Consider the following 27522-nt stretch of genomic DNA (forward strand, 5'->3'; position numbering starts at 1 on the left):
GCAACAGTCCATTGGCATATATTTAGGCCCAGCACACACACAGGCAGAGGAGAGAGGTCCCGTAACAGAGAATCTGTCTTCATGTCAGCAGAGAATTAGTCTGCATGTCATAGCAGAGAATCAGGCTTCACGTCACCCACCACTGCAACAGTCCATTGGCATATATTTAGGCCCAGCACCCAGGCAGAGGAGGGAGGTCCCGTAACAGAGAATCTGGCTTCATGTCAGCAGAGAATTAGTCTGCATGTCATAGCAGAGAATGAGGCTTCACGTCAGCCACCACTGCAACAGTCCATTGGCATATATTTAGGCCCAGCACACACACAGGCAGAGGAGAGAGGTCCCGTAACAGAGAATCTGTCTTCATGTCAGCAGAGAATTAGTCTGCATGTCATAGCAGAGAATGAGGCTTCACGTCAGCCACCACTGCAACAGTCCATTGGCATATATTTAGGCCCAGCACACACACAGGCAGAGGAGAGAGGTCCCGTAACAGACAATCTGGCTTCATGTCAGCAGAGAATTAGTCTGCATGTCATAGCAGAGAATGAGGCTTCACGTCACCCACCACTGCAACAGTCCATTGGCATATATTTAGGCCCAGCACCCAGGCAGAGGAGGGAGGTCCCGTAACAGAGAATCTGTCTTCATGTCAGCAGAGAATTAGTCTGCATGTCATAGCAGAGAATGAGGCTTCACGTCACCCACCACTGCAACAGTCCATTGGCATATATTTAGGCCTAGCACACAGGCAGAGCAGAGAGGTCCCGTAACAGACAATCTGGCTTCATGACAGCAGAGAATCAGTCTGCATGTCATAGCAGAGAATGAGGCTTCACGTCACCCACCACTGCAACAGTCCATTGTCATAAATTTAGGCCCAGCACCCAGGCAGAGGAGAGAGGTCCCGTAACAGACAATCTGGCTTCATGTCAGCAGAGAATTAGTCTGCATGTCATAGCAGAGAATCAGGCTTCATGTCAGCCACCACTGCAACAGTCCATTGGCATATATTTAGGCCTAGCACACAGGCAGAGGAGAGGTTCATTCAACTTTGGGTAGCATCGCAATATAATGGTAAAATGAAAATAAAAATAGGATTGAATGAGGAAGTGCCCTGGAGTCCAATAATATATGGTTATGGGGAGGTAGTTAATGTCTAATCTGGACAAGGGACGGACAGGTCCTGTGGGATCCATGCCTGGTTCATTTTTATGAACGTCAGCTTGTCCACATTGGCTGTAGACAGGCGGCTGCGTTTGTCTGTAATGACGCCCCCTGCCGTGCTGAATACACGTTCAGACAAAACGCTGGCTGCCGGGCAGGCCAGCACCTCCAAGGCATAAAAGGCTAGCTCTGGCCACGTAGACAATTTAGAGACCCAGAAGTTGAATGGGGCCGAACCATCAGTCAGTACGTGGAGGGGTGTGCACACGTACTGTTCCACCATGTTAGTGAAATGTTGCCTCCTGCTAACACGTTGCGTATCAGGTGGTGGTGCAGTTAGCTGTGGCGTGTTGACAAAAGTTTTCCACATCTCTGCCATGCTAACCCTGCCCTCAGAGGAGCTGGCCGTGACACAGCTGCCTTGGCGACCTCTTGCTCCTCCTCTGCCTTGGCCTTGGGCTTCCACTTGTTCCCCTGTGACATTTGGGAATGCTCTCAGTAGCGCGTCTACCAACGTGCGCTTGTACTCGCGCATCTTCCTATCACGCTCCAGTGCAGGAAGTAAGGTGGGCACATTGTCTTTGTAGCGTGGATCCAGCAGGGTGGCAACCCAGTAGTCCGCACAGGTTAAAATGTGGGCAACTCTGCTGTCGTTGCGCAGGCACTGCAGCATGTAGTCGCTCATGTGTGCCAGGCTGCCCAGGGATAAGGACAAGCTGTCCTCTGTGGGAGGCGTATCGTCATCGTCCTGCCTTTCCCCCCAGCCACGCACCAGTGATGGACCCGAGCTGCGTTGGGTGCCACCCCGCTGTGCCCATGCTTCATCCTCATCCTCCTCCACCTCCTCCTCATCCTCGTCCTCCTCGTCCTCCAGTAGTGGGCCCTGGCTGGCCACATTTGTACCTGGCCTCTGCTGTTGCCAAAAACCTCCCTCTGAGTCACTTCGAAGAGACTGGCCTGAAAGTGCTAAAAATGACCCCTCTTCCTCCTCCTCCTCCTCCTCCTCCTGGGCCACCTCCTCTTCCATCATCGCCCTAAGTGTTTTCTCAAGGAGACATAGAAGTGGTATTGTAACGCTGATAACGGTGTCATCGCCACTGGCCATGTTGGTGGAGTACTCGAAACAGCGCAACAGGGCACACAGGTCTCGCATGGAGGCCCAGTCATTGGTGGTGAAGTGGTGCTGTTCTGTAGTGCGACTGACCCGTGCGTGCTGCAGCTGAAACTCCACTATGGCCTGCTGCTGCTCGCACAGTCTGTCCAGCATGTGCAAGGTGGAGTTCCACCTGGTGGGCACGTCGCATATGAGGCGGTGAGCGGGAAGGCCGAAGTTACGCTGTAGCGCAGACAGGCGAGCAGCAGCAGGATGTGAACGCCGGAAGCGCGAACAGACGGCCCGCACTTTATGCAGCAGCTCTGACATGTCGGGGTAGTTGTGAATGAACTTCTGCACCACCAAATTCAGCACATGCGCCAAGCAAGGGATGTGCGTCAAATTGGCTAGTCCCAGAGCTGCAACGAGATTTCGCCCATTATCACACACCACCAGGCCGGGCTTGAGGCTCACCGGCAGCAACCACTCGTCGGTCTGTTGTTCTATACCCCGCCACAACTCCTGTGCGGTGTGGGGCCTGTCCCCCAAACATATGAGTTTCAGAATGGCCTGCTGACGTTTACCCCGGGCTGTGCTGAAGTTGGTGGTGAAGGTGTGTGGCTGACTGGATGAGCAGGTGGAAGAAGAGGAGGAGGAAGCCGAGAAGGAGGAGGTGGCAACAGGAGGCAAAGAATGTTGCCCTGCGATCCTTGGCGGCGGAAGGACGTGCGCCAAACAGCTCTCCGCCTGGGGCCCAGCTGCCACTACATTTACCCAGTGTGCAGTTAGGGAGATATAGCGTCCCTGGCCGTGCTTACTGGTCCACGTATCTGTGGTTAGGTGGACCTTGCCACAGATGGCGTTGCGCAGTGCACACTTGATTTTATCGGATACTTGGTTGTGCAGGGAAGGCACGGCTCTCTTGGAGAAGTAGTGCCGGCTGGGAACAACATACTGTGGGACAGCAAGCGACATGAGCTGTTTGAAGCTGTCTGTGTCCACCAGCCTAAATGACAGCATTTCATAGGCCAGTAGTTTAGAAATGCTGGCATTCAGGGCCAGGGATCGAGGGTGGCTAGGTGGGAATTTACGCTTTCTATCAAATGTTTGTGAGATGGAGAGCTGAACGCTGGCGTGTGACATGGTTGAGACGCTTGGTGACGGAGGTGGTGGTGGTGGTGTTGGTGGTACATCCCCTGTTTGCTGGGCGGCAGGTGCCAACGTTCCTCCAGAGGCGGAGGAAGAGGCCGAGGCGGCAGCAGCAGAATAGGCCGAGGCGGCAGCAGCAGAAGAGGTAGCAGGGGGAGCCTGAGTGACTTCCTTGGTTTTAAGGTGTTTACTCCACTGCAGTTCATGCTTTGCATGCAGGTGCCTGGTCATGCAGGTTGTGCTCAGGTTCAGAACGTTAATGCCTCGCTTCAGGCTCTGATGGCACAGCGTGCAAACCACTCGGGTCTTGTCGTCAGCACATTGTTTGAAGAAGTGCCATGCCAGGGAACTCCTTGAAGCTGCCTTTGGGGTGCTCGGTCCCAGATGGCGGCGGTCAGTAGCAGGCGGAGTCTCTTGGCGGCGGGTGTTCTGCTTTTGCCCACTGCTCCCTCTTTTGCTACGCTGTTGGCTCGGTCTCACCACTGCCTCTTCCTCCGAACTGTGAAAGTCAGTGGCACGACCTTCATTCCATGTGGGGTCTAGGACCTCATCGTCCCCTGCATCGTCTTCCACCCAGTCTTGATCCCTGACCTCCTGTTCAGTCTGCACACTGCAGAAAGACGCAGCAGTTGGCACCTGTGTTTCGTCATCATCAGAGACATGCTGAGGTGGTATTCCCATGTCCTCATCATCAGGAAACATAAGTGGTTGTGCGTCAGTGCATTCTATGTCTTTCACCGCTGGGGAAGGGCTAGGTGGATGCCCTTGGGAAACCCTGCCAGCGGAGTCTTCAAACAGCATAAGAGACTGCTGCATAACTTGAGGCTGAGACAGTTTCCCTGGTATGCATGGGGGTGATGTGACAGACTGATGGGGTTGGTTTTCAGGCGCCATCTGTGCGCTTTCTGCAGAAGACTGGGTGGGAGATAATGTGAACGTGCTGGATCCACTGTCGGCCACCCAATTGACTAATGCCTGTACCTGCTCAGGCCTTACCATCCTTAGAACGGCATTGGGCCCCACCATATATCGCTGTAAATTCTGGCGGCTACTGGGACCTGAAGTAGTTGGTACACTAGGACGTGTGGATGTGGCAGAACGGCCACGTCCTCTCCCAGCACCAGAGGGTCCACTAACACCACCACGACCATGTCCACGTCCGCGTCCCTTACTAGATGTTTTTCTCATTGTTATGGTTCACCACAACAACAAATATATTATTTGGCCCAATGTATTGTATTCAAATTCAGCGGGATATAAATTTGAGGCCTAGTATTTAGGCGCTGGGTGACCGGTATGGATTTAGTGACAGAATTAGACTTGGAAATGCACAGAAGCGTGTGTGTGTGAAGTTATTCTGAATGACCCAATGTGCACCTTGAATATTATATACCCTTTTAGGGATAGATTTCAAATAGCTCTGATATAGCAGAAACCACTAAATTATGAAATTGCTAAATTGGGAATTGTACTTCAACCCAGAACAAAAAATGTGCTTTGACGGACACTAAATATCTTGCCCAGCAACAACAGTACAACGGTGGGTAACGAGAGATTTAGAGGGAATTAAATTTGAGGCCTAGTATTTAGGCGCTGGGTCACCGGTATGGATTTAGTGACAGAATTAGACTTGGAAATGCACAGAAGCGTGTGTGTGAAGTTATTCTGAATGACCCAATGTGCACCTTCAATATTATATACCCTTTTTGGGATAGATTTCAAATAGCTCTGATATAGCAGGAACCACTAAATTATGAAATTGCTAAATTGGGAATTGTACTTCAACCCAGAACAAAAAATGTGCTTTGACGGGCACTAAATAACTTTCCCAGCTACAACAGGACAACGGTAACGAGAGATTTAGAGGGATTTAAATTTGAGGCCTAGTATTTAGGCGCTGGGTGACAGGTATGGGTTTAGTGACAGAATTAGACTTGGAAATACACAGTAGCGGGTGTGTGTGAAGTTATTCTGAATGACCCTATGTGCACCTTCAATATTATATACCCTTTTAGGGATAGATTTCAAATAGCTCTGATATAGCAGAAACCACTAAATTATGAAATTGCTAAATTGGGAATTGTACTTCAACCCAGAACAAAAAATGTGCTTTGACGGACACTAAATATCTTGCCCAGCAACAACAGTACAGCGGTGGGTAACGAGAGATTTAGAGGGAATTAAATTTGAGGCCTAGTATTTAGGCGCTGGGTCACCGGTATGGATTTAGTGACAGAATTAGACTTGGAAATACACAGTAGCGGGTGTGTGTGAAGTTACTCTGAATGACCCTATGTGCACCTTCAATATTATATACCCTTTTTGGGATAGATTTCAAAGAGCTCTGATATAGCAGGAACCACTAAATTATGAAATTGCTAAATTGGGAATTGTATTTCAACCCAGAACAAGAAATGTGCTTGAACGGACACTAAATAACTCGCCCAGCTACAACAGGACAACGGTAACGAGAGATTTAGAGGGATTTAAATTTGAGGCCTAGTATTTAGGCGCTGGGTGACAGGTATGGGTTTAGTGACAGAATTAGACTTGGAAATACACAGTAGCGGGTGTGTGTGAAGTTATTCTGAATGACCCTATGTGCACCTTCAATATTATATACCCTTTTTGGGATAGATTTCAAATAGCTCTGATATAGCAGAAACCACTAAATTATGAAATTGCTAAATTGGGAATTGTACTTCAACCCAGAACAAAAAATGTGCTTTGACGGACACTAAATATCTTGCCCAGCAACAACAGTACACCGGTGGGTAACGAGAGATTTAGAGGGAATTAAATTTGAGGCCTAGTATTTAGGCGCTGGGTCACCGGTATGGATTTAGTGACAGAATTAGACTTGGAAATACACAGTAGCGGGTGTGTGTGAAGTTATTCTGAATGACCCTATGTGCACCTTCAATATTATATACCCTTTTTGGGATAGATTTCAAATAGCTCTGATATAGCAGAAACCACTAAATTATGAAATTGCTAAATTGGGAATTGTACTTCAACCCAGAACAAAAAATGTGCTTTGACGGGCACTAAATAACTTTCCCAGCTACAACAGGACAACGGTAACGAGAGATTTAGAGGGATTTAAATTTGAGGCCTAGTATTTAGGCGCTGGGTGACAGGTATGGGTTTAGTGACAGAATTAGACTTGGAAATACACAGTAGCGGGTGTGTGTGAAGTTATTCTGAATGACCCTATGTGCACCTTCAATATTATATACCCTTTTTGGGATAGATTTCAAATAGCTCTGATATAGCAGAAACCACTAAATTATGAAATTGCTAAATTGGGAATTGTACTTCAACCCAGAACAAAAAATGTGCTTTGACGGACACTAAATATCTTGCCCAGCAACAACAGTACAGCGGTGGGTAACGAGAGATTTAGAGGGAATTAAATTTGAGGCCTAGTATTTAGGCGCTGGGTCACCGGTATGGATTTAGTGACAGAATTAGACTTGGAAATACACAGTAGCGGGTGTGTGTGAAGTTACTCTGAATGACCCTATGTGCACCTTCAATATTATATACCCTTTTTGGGATAGATTTCAAAGAGCTCTGATATAGCAGGAACCACTAAATTATGAAATTGCTAAATTGGGAATTGTATTTCAACCCAGAACAAGAAATGTGCTTGAACGGACACTAAATAACTCGCCCAGCTACAGCACTAGGGACAGATTTAGCTGGATATAAATTTGAGGCCTAGTATTTAGGCGCTGGGTGACCGGTATGGATTTAGTGACAGAATTAGACTGGGATATGGCCAAAAAATGAACAGACTATTGCTGGTTAAATGCACTTGGTGTGACAGCTTCACCCTGATGTAGGCTTTAGCCAAAAAACAACCACACCATTGAGGGTTAAATGCACTTGGTGACAGGCGCAGCTTGCCCCTGATTTTGTATATGGCCAAAAAATGAACAGACTATTGCTGGTTAAATGCACTTGGTGTGACAGCTTCACCCTGATGTAGGCTTTAGCCAAAAAACAACCACACCATTGAGGGTTAAATGCACTTGGTGACAGGCGCAGCTTGCCCCTGATTTTGTATATGGCCAAAAAATGAACAGACTATTGCTGGTTAAATGCACTTGGTGTGACAGCTTCACCCTGATGTAGGCTTTAGCCAAAAAACAACCACACCATTGAGGGTTAAATGCACTTGGTGACAGGCGCAGCTTGCCCCTGATTTTGTATATGGCCAAAAAATGAACAGACTATTGCTGGTTAAATGCACTTGGTGTCACAGCTTCACCCTGATGTAGGCTTTAGCCAAAAAACAACCACACCATTGAGGGTTAAATGCACTTGGTCGCAGCTTGTGCTGGCGCACCACAAGACACAAAATGGCCGCCGATCACCCCAGAAAAATGAGACTGACAAACGGTCTGTGCAGCCTAAAAACAGTGAGCAATTGAGGATCAGCAGCTCAATGATCCACAGCTGCAGATCGATCAGTTAATCAAGTCCTTTGGAGGAGTTAATCTGCCTAATCTCGCCCTACTGTCGCAGCCGCAACCTCTCCCTACGCTAATCAGAGCAGAGTGACGGGCGGCGCTATGTGACTCCAGCTTAAATAGAGGCTGGGTCACATGGTGCTCTGGCCAATCACAGCCATGCCAATAGTAGGCATGGCTGTGATGGCCTCTTGGGGCAAGTAGTATGACGCTTGTTGATTGGCTGCTTTGCAGCCTTTCAAAAAGCGCCAAGAAAGCGTCACAAAAGCGCGAAGAAAGCGACGAACACCGAACCCGAACCCGGACTTTTACGAAAATGTCCGGGTTCGGGTCCGTGTCACGGACACCCCAAAATTCGGTACGAACCCGAACTATACAGTTCGAGTTCGCTCATCCCTAGTTATGAGTTTGGAAACAGTTGGGGGGAACGGGGAGGGGATAATTATTAAAGGGGGGGAGAAAATTTGAAAAATTCGGTGGTAGCAGGCAATGTTTGAATAACAGACAGATTTTTATTGTATGTACTGTTCGGCTGAACAGCATTTATATTCATGCCTGCGTGCATGCCTATTGATTGTACACCTGTACTCTTGTATGCTGCCTGCTTCTCCGAAATAAAAATTGTTTTCAAAAAAAAAAAAAAAAAAAACACCAACCAGGTCATTGGCAGAAAGGACTTCCCCTGGAGGGGGGTCTGCAACCACCAGAGGAGGGAGGACCGAACATGGGGAGGAAGGGGAAAATGCGATCCAGACTCTCCTGGGACTTGTCCCAGGCAGACAGAATGGCCGTCTGAAAGGCGCGGGAGTGAAACTGCGCGAAGGGGATCGCTTCAAAACAGGACACCATCTGTCCTAAGACTCGCATGCTGAACCGGAAGGAAGGACGGCGGTGGAGAAGAAGGCTCCGAACCGAATGATGAAGGAGCTGGCGCTTTTCCGACGGAAGCCGAACCTCCGCTGCTTCTGTATCCAGAAGCATCCCCAAAAAGACCAGCTGCCTGGACGGAACAAGTGAGGACTTGGGAAGGTTGATTATCCAACCGAACCGCTGCAAGGTTTGCAGCGTGAGGTCCACACTGGCGGATGTCAGCGAAAGGGAGGGCGCCTTGATGAGCACATTGTCCAAATATGGAAGAATAAAAACTCCCCTGGAACGAAGCAAGGCTAGGACAGGGGCAAGGACTTTTGTGAATACGCGAGGAGCCATTGCCAGGCCGAAGGGGAGGGCGACAAACTGATAATGGTCAGTCCCCACCGCAAAGCGCAGGAAGCACTGGTGACACCGAGCGATCGGGATGTGAAGGTAAGCGTCTGGATGTCGATAGAGGACAGGAACTCCCCTTTTTCCAGAAAGGCCACCACCGATCTGAGGGACTCCATCCGGAACCGCTGAAGACGGAGGAAACGGTTTAACCGCTTGAGATCCAAAATGGGACACACCGAACCTTCCTTCTTGGGAACCACAAAAAGGTTTGAATAGAACCCCCTAAATCTGTCCTCCATAGGAACCGGAGCGATGACCCCTTTGTCCAGAAGGGTGCGAATGGCAGTGAAGAAATCTGCCGCCCCTTGGGGATCCCCGGGAACGAAAGAACCGAACTGGGGGGAGGGACGCAAACTCGAGTTTGTACCCGGAAGACACAACCTCGAGGGCCCAGGCGTCAGAGACGTGCGCCTGCCAGATGTCCCTGAACAGGAGGAGTCCCCTCCCCACCCGGGTGGTGGGGGCGCACCTTCAGGCGGGGTTCTGCTTGGCCGAGGGAGGGCGAGCAGGCTGTGACTTACGCCAGGAGGGCTGGGTCCGAAAAAAAAGGCTTCTTACGCCTGTCCTGGGCAGGATTAGGAGATGGACCCGAAGTGGATCGAGGGGCGGGAGCCCTACGGGAGGACCTAAAGCGCGAGAAGCTGGAACGGCCTCGAGAGGCGCCCTTGGTCCTGGACTGGGGAAGATGAGTACTCTTCCCCCCCCCCCCCCCCCCCCCGTGGCTTCGGAGATGATTTCATCCAAGCGGGTCCCGAATAAGCGAGAACCCGCGAAGGGAAGGCCAGTAAGTGACCGTTTTGATTTGGAGTCCGCCGTCCAAACTTTCAGCCAAAGCTCTCTTCTAGCTGAAACAGCCAGGGCAGACAAACAGGCTATGAGAGCGCCCGCATCAAGGTATGCCTCGCAAACAAATTTACCGGCTTGAACGATAAGTTGGGCTAAAGCACGGAGGTCCTGAATGGAAACATCAGACTCAAGCTCTTGATCCAGCTGAGACGCCCACTCTGAAACCGCTTTTCCAGCCCAGGAGGAAGCAAAGACCGGCCTGAGGGCGGGACCGGAGGATGCAAATATGCCCTTGGTAATGGACTCCATGCGGCGATCCTCAGCGCATTGTAAAGAGGAGCCGTCCGCCACAGGAATGGCCGTGCTTTTGGACAAGCGGGCCACAGGGGGGTCAACCTTTGGTGGTGACGCCCAAGTCGTAATGCAATCCGCCGGGAAAGGGTAACAGATATCCAACTTCTTAGGCGGAGTAAAACGCGTATCAGGACGAGACCAGGCCTTAGAAACTACCGACGAGAAGTCGGCATGGAGGGGAAAAACCGCGGATGCCTGCTTGGGGCGGAAAAAAGAAACACTGGTCTTGTCAGAACTAGGAGGATCATCGTGAATCTTGAAGGTATCACGAATGTTGGCAATAAGATGGCCCACGGACGAAGCCAGTTTGGACGGCAAGGCCGAGTCCATATCCCAATCCGAATCAACCAGTTCTCCCTCTGAGGGCATATCCTGTGAAGAGGAGGGGCCCGACTGGGACCGCACCCTTGGGGGTGACAGGGAAGCATCAGAAGATGATACGCGCTCCGCCCTGGACCGCTTCTGGGGTTGTCGGGTCCTGAAGGCGTCGCTGGGAGAGAGGGACTCAGACGTGTCGGCCAGGGTAGCGGGCCCGGAGGGTACAGCAGGGGGATCATCCGGCTGTGATAAAGGCAATGTGTAGTGTCCCACTAGGTAGGAGTGGGCACTACACAAGGGTCAATTGGGTAACGTGTTACTTCTACTCACAAGGGACGGTGATGTTACATTTTACTGTGCACTTTAATGTATTTTCTATGTGTTTTTGCATTTGTATATTCCCCCTGTTATATGCTTTGCAGGCCTGTTGGGTGTAGTTAGACATCCCAGACACTAGAGGGAGCCCCTAGTATAAATGTCCAGGCCCAGACAGGGAGGGGTCAGGTCATAGTCAGGAGTCTGTGGAGACAGAAGTGAGAAGGCACCAGCCCAGGATATGCTGAGAGCCTCCTCCTGACATGCAGCTGGATAGTCCTGGTTTCTAGCTGCACCAGGAGGCTAGAAGGAGTACAGCCTGCTTGGAGACCGTAGTGTATTCCAGGGGACTAGAGGAGTTACCTCGTCAGCCTGAAGCTCCTGAGGCTAAGGATAGCTCAGTTGAGATACCCCAGTAGTAGGACAGCACCTCCTGGGAGCAACCTGCAGTCACCTGTCACCTGAAGCAGAGAGAGACAGCTAGGAAACAAAGGTACGGTAACCTTAAGCAAGTGCCAATACTGGAGGAAGGAATTCATACCAAGGATTTAAGCCATCAATTAGGCATCCGGGCCTTGGGATCCAGCCAGCTAGAATAGCTGTGGGGATAGAGCAGCATTGTACTGCAAAGCATAAACTATATGTATACCCTCCAAGTATCTTGCAAGATTGAAACCTGCTGTGATATAAACCTGCTGTGCATTTGGAACTGTAAAGGACGGCATTAACATCTTCTGTAACTGCGTGTACAAAGTTGGACTGTTTTCACCAAGTAAAGCAACGTTTGGTTCAACAACTGCGTACTCATTTAATCCTCCTGCAAACCGGTGTGCCACCGTTACAGGCACTGGCGTCACGAACCTTAAAGGGACCTTGCCTCAGGCACTCTAAACACCTGCAACAACCAGGGCACCTCACCCAACATCAGGCCAGGTCTCTACACCCAGAGTGTGCCCCAGAGGAACTAGTGTCTGCCTCTCATTCACTGCTACATGCCTGCCCAGGGTCCTCCAAAAAGTGAGTAACCCTCGATTGCCCATACCGTGACCTCACTGTCGCTATACCCTGCAGGTCTGGCGTGTTGTAAATGCATCCGCAGGGCGGCCCACAACATCAGTGAGACTGACCACGGCCTGGGAAAGGGATTTAGCCCAGTCAGGAGGATCCAAGAGGCCAGGGAGTGACACAACAGGTGGCGGACCCTGTAATGGGGCCTGGCATGCCGGACAATGCGGGTCAGACTGCCCTTGTGGAAAGGGCGCATTACATGCGGTACAGGTATGATACCATGGTCCTGCAGGCACTGAAGGGTCAGACATGTTGGCTGGAAGGTTAGGAGAACAACCGTCCAGACCAGGGGGCTGCTTCACTAGAAGGGGTTAACAGTCCTACCAGGTCACAGAGCTGGAGCAGACGGCAGTAGCAGGCAGCAAGCACCGGTGAGTAAAGCGATCCGTCCTAGCAAGAGCGGTAGCGAGAGCAAGTCAGGCACGTATGACAAAAAGGAGGCGGGACAAGCGAGGAGCAGGAAAGAAGCTCCGCCCCCGCCATAGAGTTTGCCAGACACCTAAGGAGAAGCGGGAACGAAGCTCCGCCCCCCGCCCAGTAGCCGATAGAAAAAAGGTGGCTAAGCGAAGGACCTACCAGTCCGCCTCCCATAATAAGTGGAGGCGAACGTAATGCCAGAAAAACGGCCCTAAGAAACGCGCCGCCGCAAGTCAGAGCGGCAGGCGCATGGTAGGCCGGAACACAAGCGCGCCAGCCACTCGCCTGCCCGGACCTAGAAAAACGGTGTACACGGCCGCTGCAGCTGCGATAAAGGCTCTCCTCCCTTGAACCTCTTCTCTGCGTCCCTTTATGTCAGTATTTCCCCCACACAAAAAGTGCCGTCAAGGTGCCTAAGAGGAGCACTATGCAGGTAGGGAGTGGAATGGAGTTAAGCCCAGTCAGAAAGGAGAGAAGGGAGGAGAAGAGGGAGAGAGAGAGAGAAGGGTGGTGGGGGGCAGGATCAGGGCTGGAACAGCCACTCTCACCATCCTGAAGACTTCACCCTCTGTCCATCCAGCAGGGTCGCCCCTTCAGCCACTGGCACCGAAGTGGCAGGAAGCTGGAGAGGGGCTTGCGTGTGGGTGACCCTTGCGCTGGCAGTATGCAGGGGAGCTGGGCTGCCCTGGTCCTCCTTGTCTTCAGTGGGGGAGGCAGCAGTGCGGATAGCCGGCACTGGCGCAGCTCAACCCCAGGAGAACAGAGAGGTCCAGGCGTCTCTGTTGTCCCTGTGTAAAAAGAGAAAAACATTAAAAAATTAAATAAAAAATGAAAAAAAGCCAATTTCAAGCAAAGACAGCTCTGCAGAGCAGAGAGTGTCTTGACACTAAGCAAAAAATCTGGTAGTCTCTCTCTCCAGGCTGAGGGTATAGCTGCTGGAGGAGGGGCTTAACAGTCTTTCACTTAGTGTCACGCCTCCTAGGGAGCTGAGCTATACCCAAGGTTTCCTGTGTCCCCCAAGGAATTGGGCGAGAAAAGGATTTTTCATATTAGACATCCATTAATTTGTGTTTCTCCTCCTTTGCAGTAGACCGATTAATTCCAAGCCTGTAGGCTGGGTATAGTCTGCAGATTGTCCTTAGTGGCATCAGCCCATACTCATGGTTTCCTGTATCCCCCCCCAAAAGAGAGATTTTACCGTCACTGAGAACAACAACAAAAAATCCTCTAATTTAGTCAAACAGCTAAATATTTGAGCGATCGCTTTTTTCAAACACAGCGGGACGCCGCTGTATGCCTTTGTAGCTATACGCTGCAATTTGAACTACCGCAAGCTATATGCTTTGTATTCGATCAAACACACATAAGTGTATCGCCATAATGTTGCAACTTTGTTAACCTATTGTATACAAACTATCCACATCAGGAGAGACTTTACTCAGCTACCAATTGAGTCACAAAAGACTGGTTTTAATCAAGATTCCTTTTTCCCTCGGATATATTTATAGATATCTATACCAACATACAATCTACACCGTTTATTTATTGATTGTTATATGAATTATTTTAGTATATTTAATGGAATTTATGTCTTATTCATTATAATCAAAATACAATCTGATTTTAGTCTTATAAGGTTATTACTTTCTCTTTTATCCATCATTGTATTACCAACTCACTGTATTATTATATAGACCATTAAAGATCCCTTTACTTAATAGAGTGTGCCCCACTTCAATTTTTATTTATTTACTTCCTATTCTCAGACTGGGTGTCGTCTGATAGTGGGAGCACCTCTGTTTGGATTCCCACCTCATTCGAGTGCGACATTATTTTGTATTATTGAGCTAAATATTTCCAGCTCACCTGCTCCACTCCATAGGCGTGCAGGGAAACTTGTAACTGGAAAACCCTGTTAATGCTGGAGTAAAGTAATGATAAAAACACCACAAACAAAAAGTGAGACCCAGGAAAACTGGTCCAATATGATTTAGAATTTATTATTTTTAATCTACCTCCATATACACCCGGCTATTCTCAGACAGGAGACAATTCTTCCCACTCATTTAATTACACAATTTTGTTCCCAGGGAAAGGGAGAGGAATCTCAGTCCGGTCGCTTTGCTGCTTCATTATTTTCTCTCCTTGTCGAGGCTGTGGCCGCTCACGGCGCTGTGTCCTGTGGATGTGCCGCCAGACACGTGGAGAATCGGCTTCTCCTGCTGTAAGGTTACACAGTGATGAAGAACAGAAGCTAAGAACTAGTGACGGAAACTGACACCCGAAGAGCATCTTACCGTCTGTAGCTGAAGAGTAGAGTTGAGCGAACACCTGGATGTTCGGGTTCGAGAAGTTCGGCCGAACATCCCGGAAATGTTCGGGTTCGGGATCCGAACCCGATCCGAACTTCGTCCCGAACCCGAACCCCATTGAAGTCAATGGGGACCCGAACTTTTCGGCACTAAAAAGGCTGTAAAACAGCCCAGGAAAGAGCTAGAGGGCTGCAAAAGGCAGCAACATGTAGGTAAATCCCCTGCAAACAAATGTGGATAGGGAAATGAATTAAAATAAAAATTAAATAAATAAAAATTAACCAAAATCAATTGGAGAGAGGTTCCATAGCAGAGAATCTGGCTTCCCGTCACCCACCACTGGAACAGTCCATTCTCAGATATTTAGGCCCCGGCACCCAGACAGAGGAAAGAGGTCCCGTAACAGAGAATCTGTCTTCATGTCAGCAGAGAATTAGTCTGCATGTCATAGCAGAGAATGAGGCTTCACGTCAGCCACCACTGCAACAGTCCATTGGCATATATTTAGGCCCAGCACCCAGGCAGAGGAGGGAGGTCCCGTAACAGAGAATCTGTCTTCATGTCAGCAGAGAATTAGTCTGCATGTCATAGCAGAGAATGAGGCTTCACGTCAGCCACCACTGCAACAGTCCATTGGCATATATTTAGGCCCAGCACACACACAGGCAGAGGAGAGAGGTCCCGTAACAGAGAATCTGGCTTCATGTCAGCAGAGAATCAGTCTGCATGTCATAGCAGAGAATGAGGCTTCACGTCAGCCACCACTGCAACAGTCCATTGGCATATATTTAGGCCCAGCACACACACAGGCAGAGGAGAGAGGTCCCGTAACAGAGAATCTGGCTTCATGTCAGCAGAGAATCAGTCTGCATGTCATAGCAGAGAATGAGGCTTCACGTCAGCCACCACTGCAACAGTCCATTGGCATATATTTAGGCCCAGCACACACACAGGCAGAGGAGAGAGGTCCCGTAACAGAGAATCTGTCTTCATGTCAGCAGAGAATTAGTCTGCATGTCATAGCAGAGAATGAGGCTTCACGTCAGCCACCACTGCAACAGTCCATTGGCATATATTTAGGCCCAGCACACACACAGGCAGAGGAGAGAGGTCCCGTAACAGAGAATCTGGCTTCATGTCAGCAGAGAATCAGTCTGCATGTCATAGCAGAGAATGAGGCTTCACGTCAGCCACCACTGCAACAGTCCATTGGCATATATTTAGGCCCAGCACACACACAGGCAGAGGAGAGAGGTCCCGTAACAGAGAATCTGGCTTCATGTCAGCAGAGAATCAGTCTGCATGTCATAGCAGAGAATGAGGCTTCACGTCAGCCACCACTGCAACAGTCCATTGGCATATATTTAGGCCCAGCACACACACAGGCAGAGGAGAGAGGTCCCGTAACAGAGAATCTGGCTTCATGTCAGCAGAGAATCAGTCTGCATGTCATAGCAGAGAATCAGGCTTCACGTCAGCCACCACTGCAACAGTCCATTGTCATAAATTTAGGCCCAGCACCCAGGCAGAGGAGAGAGGTCCCGTAACAGACAATCTGGCTTCATGTCAGCAGAGAATTAGTCTGCATGTCATAGCAGAGAATCAGGCTTCATGTCAGCCACCACTGCAACAGTCCATTGGCATATATTTAGGCCTAGCACACAGGCAGAGGAGAGGTTCATTCAACTTTGGGTAGCCTCGCAATATAATGGTAAAATGAAAATAAAAATAGGATTGAATGAGGAAGTGCCCTGGAGTACAATAATATATGGTTATGGGGAGGTAGTTAATGTCTAATCTGGACAAGGGACGGACAGGTCCTGTGGGATCCATGCCTGGTTCATTTTTATGAACGTCAGCTTGTCCACATTGGCTGTAGACAGGCGGCTGCGTTTGTCTGTAATGACGCCCCCTGCCGTGCTGAATACACGTTCAGACAAAACGCTGGCTGCCGGGCAGGCCAGCACCTCCAAGGCATAAAAGGCTAGCTCTGGCCACGTGGACAATTTAGAGACCCAGAAGTTGAATGGGGCCGAACCATCAGTCAGTACGTGGAGGGGTGTGCACACGTACTGTTCCACCATGTTAGTGAAATGTTGCCTCCTGCTAACACGTTGCGTATCAGGTGGTGGTGCAGTTAGCTGTGGCGTGTTGACAAAAGTTTTCCACATCTCTGCCATGCTAACCCTGCCCTCAGAGGAGCTGGCATTGACACAGCTGCCTTGGCGACCTCTTGCTCCTCCTCTGCCTTGGCCTTGGGCTTCCACTTGTTCCCCTGTGACATTTGGGAATGCTCTCAGTAGCGCGTCTACCAACATGCGCTTGTACTCGCGCATCTTCCTATCACGCTCCAGTGCAGGAAGTAAGGTGGGCACATTGTCTTTGTAGCGTGGATCCAGCAGGGTGGCAACCCAGTAGTCCGCACAGGTTAAAATGTGGGCAACTCTGCTGTCGTTGCGCAGGCACTGCAGCATGTAGTCGCTCATGTGTGCCAGGCTGCCCAGGGGTAAGGACAAGCTGTCCTCTGTGGGAGGCGTATCGTCATCGTCCTGCCTTTCCCCCCAGCCACGCACCAGTGATGGACCCGAGCTGCGTTGGGTGCCACCCCGCTGTGACCATGCTTCATCCTCATCCTCCTCCACCTCCTCCTCCTCCTCGTCCTCCTCGTCCTCCAGTAGTGGGCCCTGGCTGGCCACATTTGTACCTGGCCTCTGCTGTTGCCAAAAACCTCCCTCTGAGTCACTTCGAAGAGACTGGCCTGAAAGTGCTAAAAATGACCCCTCTTCCTCCTCCTCCTCCTCCTGGGCCACCTCCTCTTCCATCATCGCCCTAAGTGTTTTCTCAAGGAGACATAGAAGTGGTATTGTAACGCTGATAACGGTGTCATCGCCACTGGCCATGTTGGTGGAGTACTCGAAACAGCGCAACAGGGCACACAGGTCTCGCATGGAGGCCCAGTCATTGGTGGTGAAGTGGTGCTGTTCTGTAGTGCGACTGACCCGTGCGTGCTGCAGCTGAAACTCCACTATGGCCTGCTGCTGCTCGCACAGTCTGTCCAGCATGTGCAAGGTGGAGTTCCACCTGGTGGGCACGTCGCATATGAGGCGGTGAGCGGGAAGGCCGAAGTTACGCTGTAGCACAGACAGGCGAGCAGCAGCAGGATGTGAACGCCGGAAGCGCGAACAGACGGCCCGCACTTTATGCAGCAGCTCTGACATGTCGGGGTAGTTGTGAATGAACTTCTGCACCACCAAATTCAGCACATGCGCCAAGCAAGGGATGTGCGTCAAATTGGCTAGTCCCAGAGCTGCAACGAGATTTCGCCCATTATCACACACCACCAGGCCGGGCTTGAGGCTCACCGGCAGCAACCACTCGTCGGTCTGTTGTTCTATACCCCGCCACAACTCCTGTGCGGTGTGGGGCCTGTCCCCCAAACATATGAGTTTCAGAATGGCCTGCTGACGTTTACCCCGGGCTGTGCTGAAGTTGGTGGTGAAGGTGTGTGGCTGACTGGATGAGCAGGTGGAAGAAGAGGAGGAGGAAGCCGAGAAGGAGGAGGTGGCAACAGGAGGCAAAGAATGTTGCCCTGCGATCCTTGGCGGCGGAAGGACGTGCGCCAAACAGCTCTCCGCCTGGGGCCCAGCTGCCACTACATTTACCCAGTGTGCAGTTAGGGAGATATAGCGTCCCTGGCCGTGCTTACTGGTCCACGTATCTGTGGTTAGGTGGACCTTGCTACAGATGGCGTTGCGCAGTGCACACTTGATTTTATCGGATACTTGGTTGTGCAGGGAAGGCACGGCTCTCTTGGAGAAGTAGTGCCGGCTGGGAACAACATACTGTGGGACAGCAAGCGACATGAGCTGTTTGAAGCTGTCTGTGTCCACCAGCCTAAATGACAGCATTTCATAGGCCAGTAGTTTAGAAATGCTGGCATTCAGGGCCAGGGATCGAGGGTGGCTAGGTGGGAATTTACGCTTTCTATCAAATGTTTGTGAGATGGAGAGCTGAACGCTGGCGTGTGACATGGTTGAGACGCTTGGTGACGGAGGTGGTGGTGGTGGTGTTGGTGGTACATCCCCTGTTTGCTGGGCGGCAGGTGCCAACGTTCCTCCAGAGGCGGAGGAAGAGGCCGAGGCGGCAGCAGCAGAATAGGCCGAGGCGGCAGCAGCAGAAGAGGTAGCAGGGGGAGCCTGAGTGACTTCCTTGGTTTTAAGGTGTTTACTCCACTGCAGTTCATGCTTTGCATGCAGGTGCCTGGTCATGCAGGTTGTGCTCAGGTTCAGAACGTTAATGCCTCGCTTCAGGCTCTGATGGCACAGCGTGCAAACCACTCGGGTCTTGTCGTCAGCACATTGTTTGAAGAAGTGCCATGCCAGGGAACTCCTTGAAGCTGCCTTTGGGGTGCTCGGTCCCAGATGGCGGCGGTCAGTAGCAGGCGGAGTCTCTTGGCGGCGGGTGTTCTGCTTTTGCCCACTGCTCCCTCTTTTGCTACGCTGTTGGCTCGGTCTCACCACTGCCTCTTCCTCCGAACTGTGAAAGTCAGTGGCACGACCTTCATTCCATGTGGGGTCTAGGACCTCATCGTCCCCTGCATCGTCTTCCACCCAGTCTTGATCCCTGACCTCCTGTTCAGTCTGCACACTGCAGAAAGACGCAGCAGTTGGCACCTGTGTTTCGTCATCATCAGAGACATGCTGAGGTGGTATTCCCATGTCCTCATCATCAGGAAACATAAGTGGTTGTGCGTCAGTGCATTCTATGTCTTTCACCGCTGGGGAAGGGCTAGGTGGATGCCCTTGGGAAACCCTGCCAGCGGAGTCTTCAAACAGCATAAGAGACTGCTGCATAACTTGAGGCTGAGACAGTTTCCCTGGTATGCATGGGGGTGATGTGACAGACTGATGGGGTTGGTTTTCAGGCGCCATCTGTGCGCTTTCTGCAGAAGACTGGGTGGGAGATAATGTGAACGTGCTGGATCCACTGTCGGCCACCCAATTGACTAATGCCTGTACCTGCTCAGGCCTTACCATCCTTAGAACGGCATTGGGCCCCACCATATATCGCTGTAAATTCTGGCGGCTACTGGGACCTGACGTAGTTGGTTTACTACGACATGTGGCTGTAGCAGAACGGCCACGTCCTCTCCCAGCACCAGAGGGTCCACTAACACCACCACGACCATGTCCACGTCCGCGTCCCTTACTAGATGTTTTTCTCATTGTTATGGTTCACCACAACAACAAATATATTATTTGGCCCAATGTATTGTATTCAAATTCAGCGGGATATAAATTTGAGGCCTAGTATTTAGGCGCTGGGTGACCGGTATGGATTTAGTGACAGAATTAGACTTGGAAATGCACAGAAGCGTGTGTGTGAAGTTATTCTGAATGACCCTATGTGCACCTTGAATATTATATACCCTTTTAGGGATAGATTTCAAATAGCTCTGATATAGCAGAAACCACTAAATTATGAAATTGCTAAATTGGGAATTGTATTTCAACCCAGAACAAGAAATGTGCTTGAACGGACACTAAATAACTCGCCCAGCTACAGCACTAAGGACAGATTTAGCTGGATATAAATTTGAGGCCTAGTATTTAGGCGCTGGGTGACAGGTATGGGTTTAGTGACAGAATTAGACTTGGAAATGCACAGTAGCGGGTGTGTGAAGTTATTCTGAATGTCCCTATGTGCACCTTCAATATGATCTACCCTTTTAGGGATAGATTTCAAATAGCTCTGATACAGCAGAAACCACTAAATTTTTTAATTGCTAAATTGGGAATTGTATTTCAACCCAGAACAAGAAATTTGCTTGAACGGACACTAAATAACTCGCCCAGCTACAGCACTAAGGACAGATTTAGCTGGATATAAATTTGAGGCCTAGTATTTAGGCGCTGGGTGACAGGTATGGGTTTAGTGACAGAATTAGACTTGGAAATGCACAGTAGCGGGTGTGTGAAGTTATTCTGAATGTCCCTATGTGCACCTTCAATATGATCTACCCTTTTAGGGATAGATTTCAAATAGCTCTGATACAGCAGAAACCACTACATTTTTAAATTGCTAAATTGGGAATTGTATTTCAACCCAGAACAAGAAATGTGCTTGAACGGACACTAAATAACTCGCCCAGCTACAGCACTAACGACAGATTTAGCTGGATATGAATTTGAGGCCTAGTATTTAGGCGCTGGGTGACAGGTATGGGTTTAGTGACAGAATTAGACTTGGAAATGCACAGTAGCGGGTGTGTGAAGTTATTCTGAATGACCCTATGTGCACCTTGAATATTATATACCCTTTTAGGGATAGATTTCAAATAGCTCTGATACAGCAGAAACCACTAAATTTTTAAATTGCTAAATTGGGAATTGTATTTCAACCCAGAACAAAAAATGTGCTTTGACGGACACTAAATAACTTTCCCAGCCACAACAGGACAGCGGTAACGAGAGATTTAGCGGGATATAAATTTGAGGCCTAGTATTTAGGCGCTGGGTGACCGGTATGGATTTAGTGACAGAATTAGACTGGGATATGGCCAAAAAATAACCACAATATTGCTGGTTAAATGCACTTGGTGATGGGCGCAGCTTGCCCCTGATGTAGTATATGGCCAAAAAATGAACAGACTATTGCTGGTTAAATGCACTTGGTGTCACAGCTTCACCCTGATGTAGGCTTTAGCCAAAAAACAAACGCACCATTGAGGGTTAAATGCACTTGGTGACAGGCGCAGCTTGCCCCTGATGTAGTATATGGCCAAAAAATAAACAGACTATTGCTGGTTAAATGCACTTGGTGTGACAGCTTCACCCTGATGTAGGCTTTAGCCAAAAAACAACCACACCATTGAGGGTTAAATGCACTTGGTCGCAGCTTGTGCTGGCGCACCACAAGACACAAAATGGCCGCCGATCACCCCAGAAAAATGTGACTGACAAACGGTCTGGGCAGCCTAAAAACAGTGAGCAATTGAGGATCAGCAGCTCAATGATCCACAGCTGCAGATCGATCAGTTAATCAAGTCCTTTGGAGGAGTTAATCTGCCTAATCTCGCCCTACTGTCGCAGCCGCAACCTCTCCCTACGCTAATCAGAGCAGAGTGACGGGCGGCGCTATGTGACTCCAGCTTAAATAGAGGCTGGGTCACATGGTGCTCTGGCCAATCACAGCCATGCCAATAGTAGGCATGGCTGTGATGGCCTCTTGGGGCAAGTAGTATGACGCTTGTTGATTGGCTGCTTTGCAGCCTTTCAAAAAGCGCCAAGAAAGCGTCACAAAAGCGCGAAGAAAGCGACGAACACCGAACCCGAACCCGGACTTTTACGAAAATGTCCGGGTTCGGGTCCGTGTCACGGACACCCCAAAATTCGGTACGAACCCGAACTATACAGTTCGAGTTCGCTCATCCCTACTGAAGAGCGCTCCTTGTGGCGGTTAAGGGTCTAAACCCGATTTTTGCCCCCCATTCAGAAATGCCTATAAATCCCACCCCCTCTCCTCTGCCTACCTCAGCCTGCTCCATGTACCTACCCTGCCTTTTGCACCTCATGAAGCTGCAGGATATTGGCGTTGTCCACATCGGGAGACTTTCCCACTGCCTACGTTAAATGGCATGAGGTTCAGCCTGTGGCCTTTGCTCTCTGCTATAACCTCATCATAGGCCTTTTACTTCAGTGTGCTGCTGAGCCCAGGACCCCCGACCAATTACTGGTGGCTCCTACTTTTCTGCCTGGGCCGGCAAGTCAGCCAAGCACTTGATACTGAAATAAAGTACATGGGATTTGCATTCTCTGGTCGTACACGTCTTACAAAGAGGAGGCGCTCTCATCTCTTGTTCACCGGCCTAGTGGGAAAATATTCCAGGCTTGCGATTTTCTCACCGCTATGGGCACGAAATCAAACAACTGAAATGCTGTTGGGTAGAGGGGGATCTTTGGAGGTGGTGACGAGGTCTTCTGCTGACATGCCAGAGTCCATGCCCTCAGCCTGGAGGCCAGACTTGCTCCCTGTGTTACACAGCACATCAGGCTTATTCCTGTTTCTGTTCGGTGCGGTTACTGGCGAACTCTGGAGAACACGATGGTCTCGGTCTGAGAGGGGAAATGAGCGATGTTCCCAAGGTGCAACAGTCTGCAGAAGGAGGAAGAAAGTGTTACTATAGGTAATTAGTGTACAATATAGCCTGTAAGTAACACCGATTACCATTTTACCAACAAAGTGCAAAAATTATCACAGCGACCATTACAGTACTGTGCCTGGTCAGCAATGATGGGGATGCAGCATTCATTAGAGTGCAATGACCTCTTCAATTATCTGATCGATGGGGGTGTGAAGAGCAGGACACCCAAAAATCTGATAGGACGGGTTATCAATTTTGTAGCCCTGGAAATCCCATTTTAACCCCTTCCAACATCTACTGTAAAAGTTCGGTGGATGTCGGCTCTGTTAAAGATGGTGCTTTCACACAGCAGACAGCTGGGGCTAATGTCTACGATCTGCGCTAATGCCGATTGCAGACATCTAAACCCTCAGATGCCGTGGGGGGTGGTCGGTACAAAATGTTCAATTTGCCTTTTTTCAATCACTTCACCCCCCACAAACAATTGAATATAGTGTGACCCAGAAATCATACACACTCCAAAATAGTATAAATAAAAATTGCCCCAAAAAAGAAACAACTAGCCCTCACACAGCTCCGTAGACAGAACTTCAAAAAGTTAAGAGGGTCAGAATATGGTGATGAAAAGAAAAAAAATTTTTTTTTTTTTTCAGTATTAAAACACAAGACAGACTATGCAAACACAGCATCGCTGTATTCGTACTGTTTCATGTAAGAGGAAACAAACCTGTTCTTCTTCATCTGGGACCTCAGGGGTGGAAGATCTGGTGTCTTCACTCCAGGAAAGCCCCCTGGTGCGGCTGTAGACAGAGAGGCATTGGAGAGGCTCCTGGTTGTCTGATGCAGCAGATGACAGGGTTAGTGGGACCTCATTAAGGCTGTGGAAACCAAAGTCCGGGGAGGCTGGCTGTTGGAACGACCCTTGGCTATTGGATGAGGGTTGTGGCGTCCATCGACCATTAGATTTGTTAGAGGATCTAATGAACAGAAAATAACCTGTTTTAAATATCCACAAGCAAAGAATTGAGAGCCGGGCTCTTTTCACCACTACTCTGAAGCTTCTGCCAAGCAAGACAACTGGGACACCTGGACGCTCCGACTAAAGTTCCTGCCTCTTCATGAGGCCTGCTGCTCATTACACACTGCACATCATCCAAGGCAATTTATTTTGATATGTTGTACGTTCAAGCAGCATTCTAAGTGTGTCATCTACACCGAGGTGACCTGGAAATCACAGTCCTGTCTGCTTGTGTGTTCTGCTCTGTAAAATGAAATTTACGTACCTGCTTCCTCGCCTCTGCGAAGCAGCTGAAGTCCAGGAATCCCAGCGGGAACGCTCCATATCCTCGTATGCACTGTGGCGGTTCTGATATGCCTCTGCGGACAGATCCTCAAGCTGCAGAGACACAGAAGTCAACATAACTAGATGAAGTCAGGGCACAGAGTCTGCTCACCGTATGGGAAATTAATAGACTGGACGGGCTTTGTCCTAAACTGAAAACTAAGCAGCATCAATGTCAGACAGACCAGCGCAATCTACCAGGAAATGCAAGTCAAAGGGGTCGTCTCATCTGAGACAATGGGAGCATATTGCTAGAAAATTCCCTTATTGTCTGATAGGTGTGGGACCCGCACCTATCTCCTAAAAGTAGCCCCAAAAGTGGTGGAGGGTGCACTGCGCATGCGCAGCCGCCGTCCATTTATTTCTATGGGGCCGCCGAGAATAAAGCACTGGCTCAGCCATTTCCGGCAGGCCCATAGAAGTGAATGGGAGCGGTGGGCGGTCATACACTGTGCGCTCCCATTCACTTCTATGGAGAGCGCGCTTGGTGGTGGCCGAACCAAAGTCCTCAAGCCACCACTTTGCTCGTTCTGTTCTCCATATAGGCGCGGGTCCCAGCGGTGGGACCCGAACCTATAAGACAATAGGGGATATCCTAGCAATATGCCCCCAATGTCTCAGATGTGAATACCACTTTAACTCTACATTGTGAGGAGGAATAAAAGTAAATCTATTACCCAACATAACATAGCTGTACTCAGGTCATTAATGCCAATGGTTAAATAACTTCTAGGGGTCGTCACAAAAAATACCCCTCCATATGGGCATGCGGGGTCCCAGGCCTAGGATCCCCCTTTATGGTCAGGTCAGAACCTCCAGCTCTCACGATTGTGGACGCAACGTGCTCCAGTATTACACAGACAGCTCCTCATCTGAATGACTGACCCCACAGTGGCTGTGCCTACTTCATTTACAGGGAGGCAATGCTGCCACCTTCAACTGCCTAGGACACACTCTGACTCCCTGAAAGATAGAAGTACACATCATAGGATGGAAGAATAAATATGAGAAGGGGGCTGAAAGGGGGCATTGATGCTTAGATCAGTTGCCGATGTGTTATACCCACTATCAGTCACACAGGCAGCGGCATTAATGTGAAGGAACTGAAAGTATTGTTTAACCAATCAGACAAAACCTCCCCTCATCTAATACCACATAAAGAAAAGGCCACACTGCATTACTAAAGGTCTTCTCAGCATCAAGACCCGTAGGTGGTTACGCTGGGTTATGGTCCGGTACTGTGGATGCAACGTCCAGTCTACGTATGAGTTGCAGTGTTGCTTCTGCCCTAAGTAAGGTCTGTCTGAGCATTGCAAAGAAAGCCGGGGAGTATTCGTTGGAAACCATTCGCCAATGTTTTCACCTAGAATTTGTAATCGTGGTCAAGCAATGAAATTGGGCAGAAAGATTGAGTCTTCAGGGGATCTCTACCAGGTTCAGGGAGAACTGTCCAGGAGTCAGTACCACAGTGAATAGGAGTCACATAAGTAAAAACCAAGTTAAATAGTCCAGTTAGGACAGGTATTGTGAGGGGATGGGATGTTTTGTAATACTCTGCCGAAAGACCATCTGGACTCGGTGTTTTACCATTCAATGCCACAAAAATGGCCCGCCAAACCTCCTCCTCCATGATAGCAGAATCCGGTGAGAATAGAAAAAAATTTAAGGAGTTATCCAACTTAAAACTTTTCCTCAGTCCCTATTAGAGTAGCTGGAACAGTAGGGTGGTCATACTTATGCAGTACGCAGACCTGCAGGATATTGCGATGTGAGGTCACGGTTAATAGGCATACGAGCGTTGCTCTGGGTTTCTCACAGTTTGTAGGGGGACCCTGAGCAGGCGTACAGCAGTGATGGAGAGGCTGGCACAGGGGTCCCCTGGAGGCACTCTCTGTATGTAGGGACTAGGCCTGATGTTGGGTGAGGTGCCCTGGATATTGCAGGTGTTTAATGTGCCTGGGGCAATGTCCCTTTAAGATCTGTGATGCCAGTGCCTATAACGGTGGCACACCGATTGATAGTGGTAATAAGTGAGGAACACGTTGTTGTGGTGAACCAAAACTTCCTTTACTGGAAACAGTTAACTTTGTACAGTCTTTGGTAAAGTTCCATATGTTAGTAGCAGGTATAAGCAGGCTTTCACAACAATGGCAGGTACAATGTTCTTTGCAAGATACTCATAGGGTAAAAACAACACTTACAGACTAGGCTGCACTTTTCCTCAGAAATCCTGTGCACTATTCCTCAGAACTCTGTCTCAATCCCAAGGCCCGTATGCCCTAATGCTGGCTTTATCCTTGGTAGAAAACTTCCTCAGGTATATATCCTTGCTTCGGGTGAATCCTTCTGCCCTTCAGCTCTTTTTTCTAGCTGGACTTTTGGCTCTGCTCTGCTCTGGTTATGGGAACTTGGTTTCTCCCAGGAGGCAAACCCTTCTCCTGGGGTAAATCTTCTGAGCTAACTCAGGCTCAATATCTTCAGGCAGGCTGGACTACTCTACCTAGCCTCCTGGTGGCAACTAGAAGCCTGGACTATCCAGTTGCATGTCAGAAGCTCCCTTCAGCTTTTGCCTAGCCAAAGTCCACACTGCTTCTGACTCTACGCTGCTTTCCCTGAAGAGGACCTGACTATTTATATTAGGGGTTCCGTAGCTCCCTCTACTGCCTAGGAGGAGGTACTACACCCTAACAGGCCTGGTACACAGATAACACAGGGAAAATGAACATAAAACATAGCAATACACATTAAAATGGACTGTTAAATACCATGCCACTGTTCCACAGGAGGTGGAGAACAACGTGGCCCAATTGACCCTTGTGTAGTGCCCACATTTACCTAGTGGGACACTACACTTACTTGGTACCTGCCCCATGGCTGCCTATGCAGGTCCAGGGTCTCTAGAAAACAACAGTAATTTGCTGCAGCGGTCAAGTGCCACCTCGTCAACAGGATGCTGATTCTCAAAGACCCGGACCTGCGGAGGTGGATGTGGAGCGATGAAGACTGAATCCAGTGGGGGAGACCAGATAAGTATGAACACCACCTGAGGTCTGGACACTCTGAAGGCATCTGTTAAAAGGTTTAGGCTGGGTTCAGACCTGAGCGTTCTGAAACGAGCGCTCTGTATGCGCGATTGTACGGGCGTTTACAATCGCGCATACAGAGACTGGCGTTCACACATTGTCGCGCGTTCCCGAATTTCTATGTGCGGGAACGCGCGACAAACGCCCAAAAAAAAGCTCAAGCACTTGTTTGAGCGTCGGGCGTTTTACAGCGCGATGGTACGCGCTGTAAAACGCCCAGGTGAGAACCAT

At 49.5% G+C, this 27522-nt stretch overlaps 1 long non-coding RNA gene across 1 annotated transcript; it reads right to left on the bottom strand.

The window, feature by feature from the left end:
- Nucleotides 1–22485: 22485 nt before the first annotated feature.
- LOC122939195 lies at nucleotides 22486–23692 on the bottom strand. The gene is made up of 2 exons (XR_006390101.1): nucleotides 23594–23692; nucleotides 22486–22877 (listed from the first exon to the last, which is right to left on the bottom strand). It is a non-coding gene; the product is annotated as an uncharacterized LOC122939195 (long non-coding RNA).
- Between the last annotated feature and the right edge of the window lie 3830 nt (nucleotides 23693–27522).

Source organism: Bufo gargarizans, chromosome 5 (assembly GCF_014858855.1).
Source record: "Bufo gargarizans isolate SCDJY-AF-19 chromosome 5, ASM1485885v1, whole genome shotgun sequence".
NCBI lineage: Eukaryota > Metazoa > Chordata > Amphibia > Anura > Bufonidae > Bufo > Bufo gargarizans.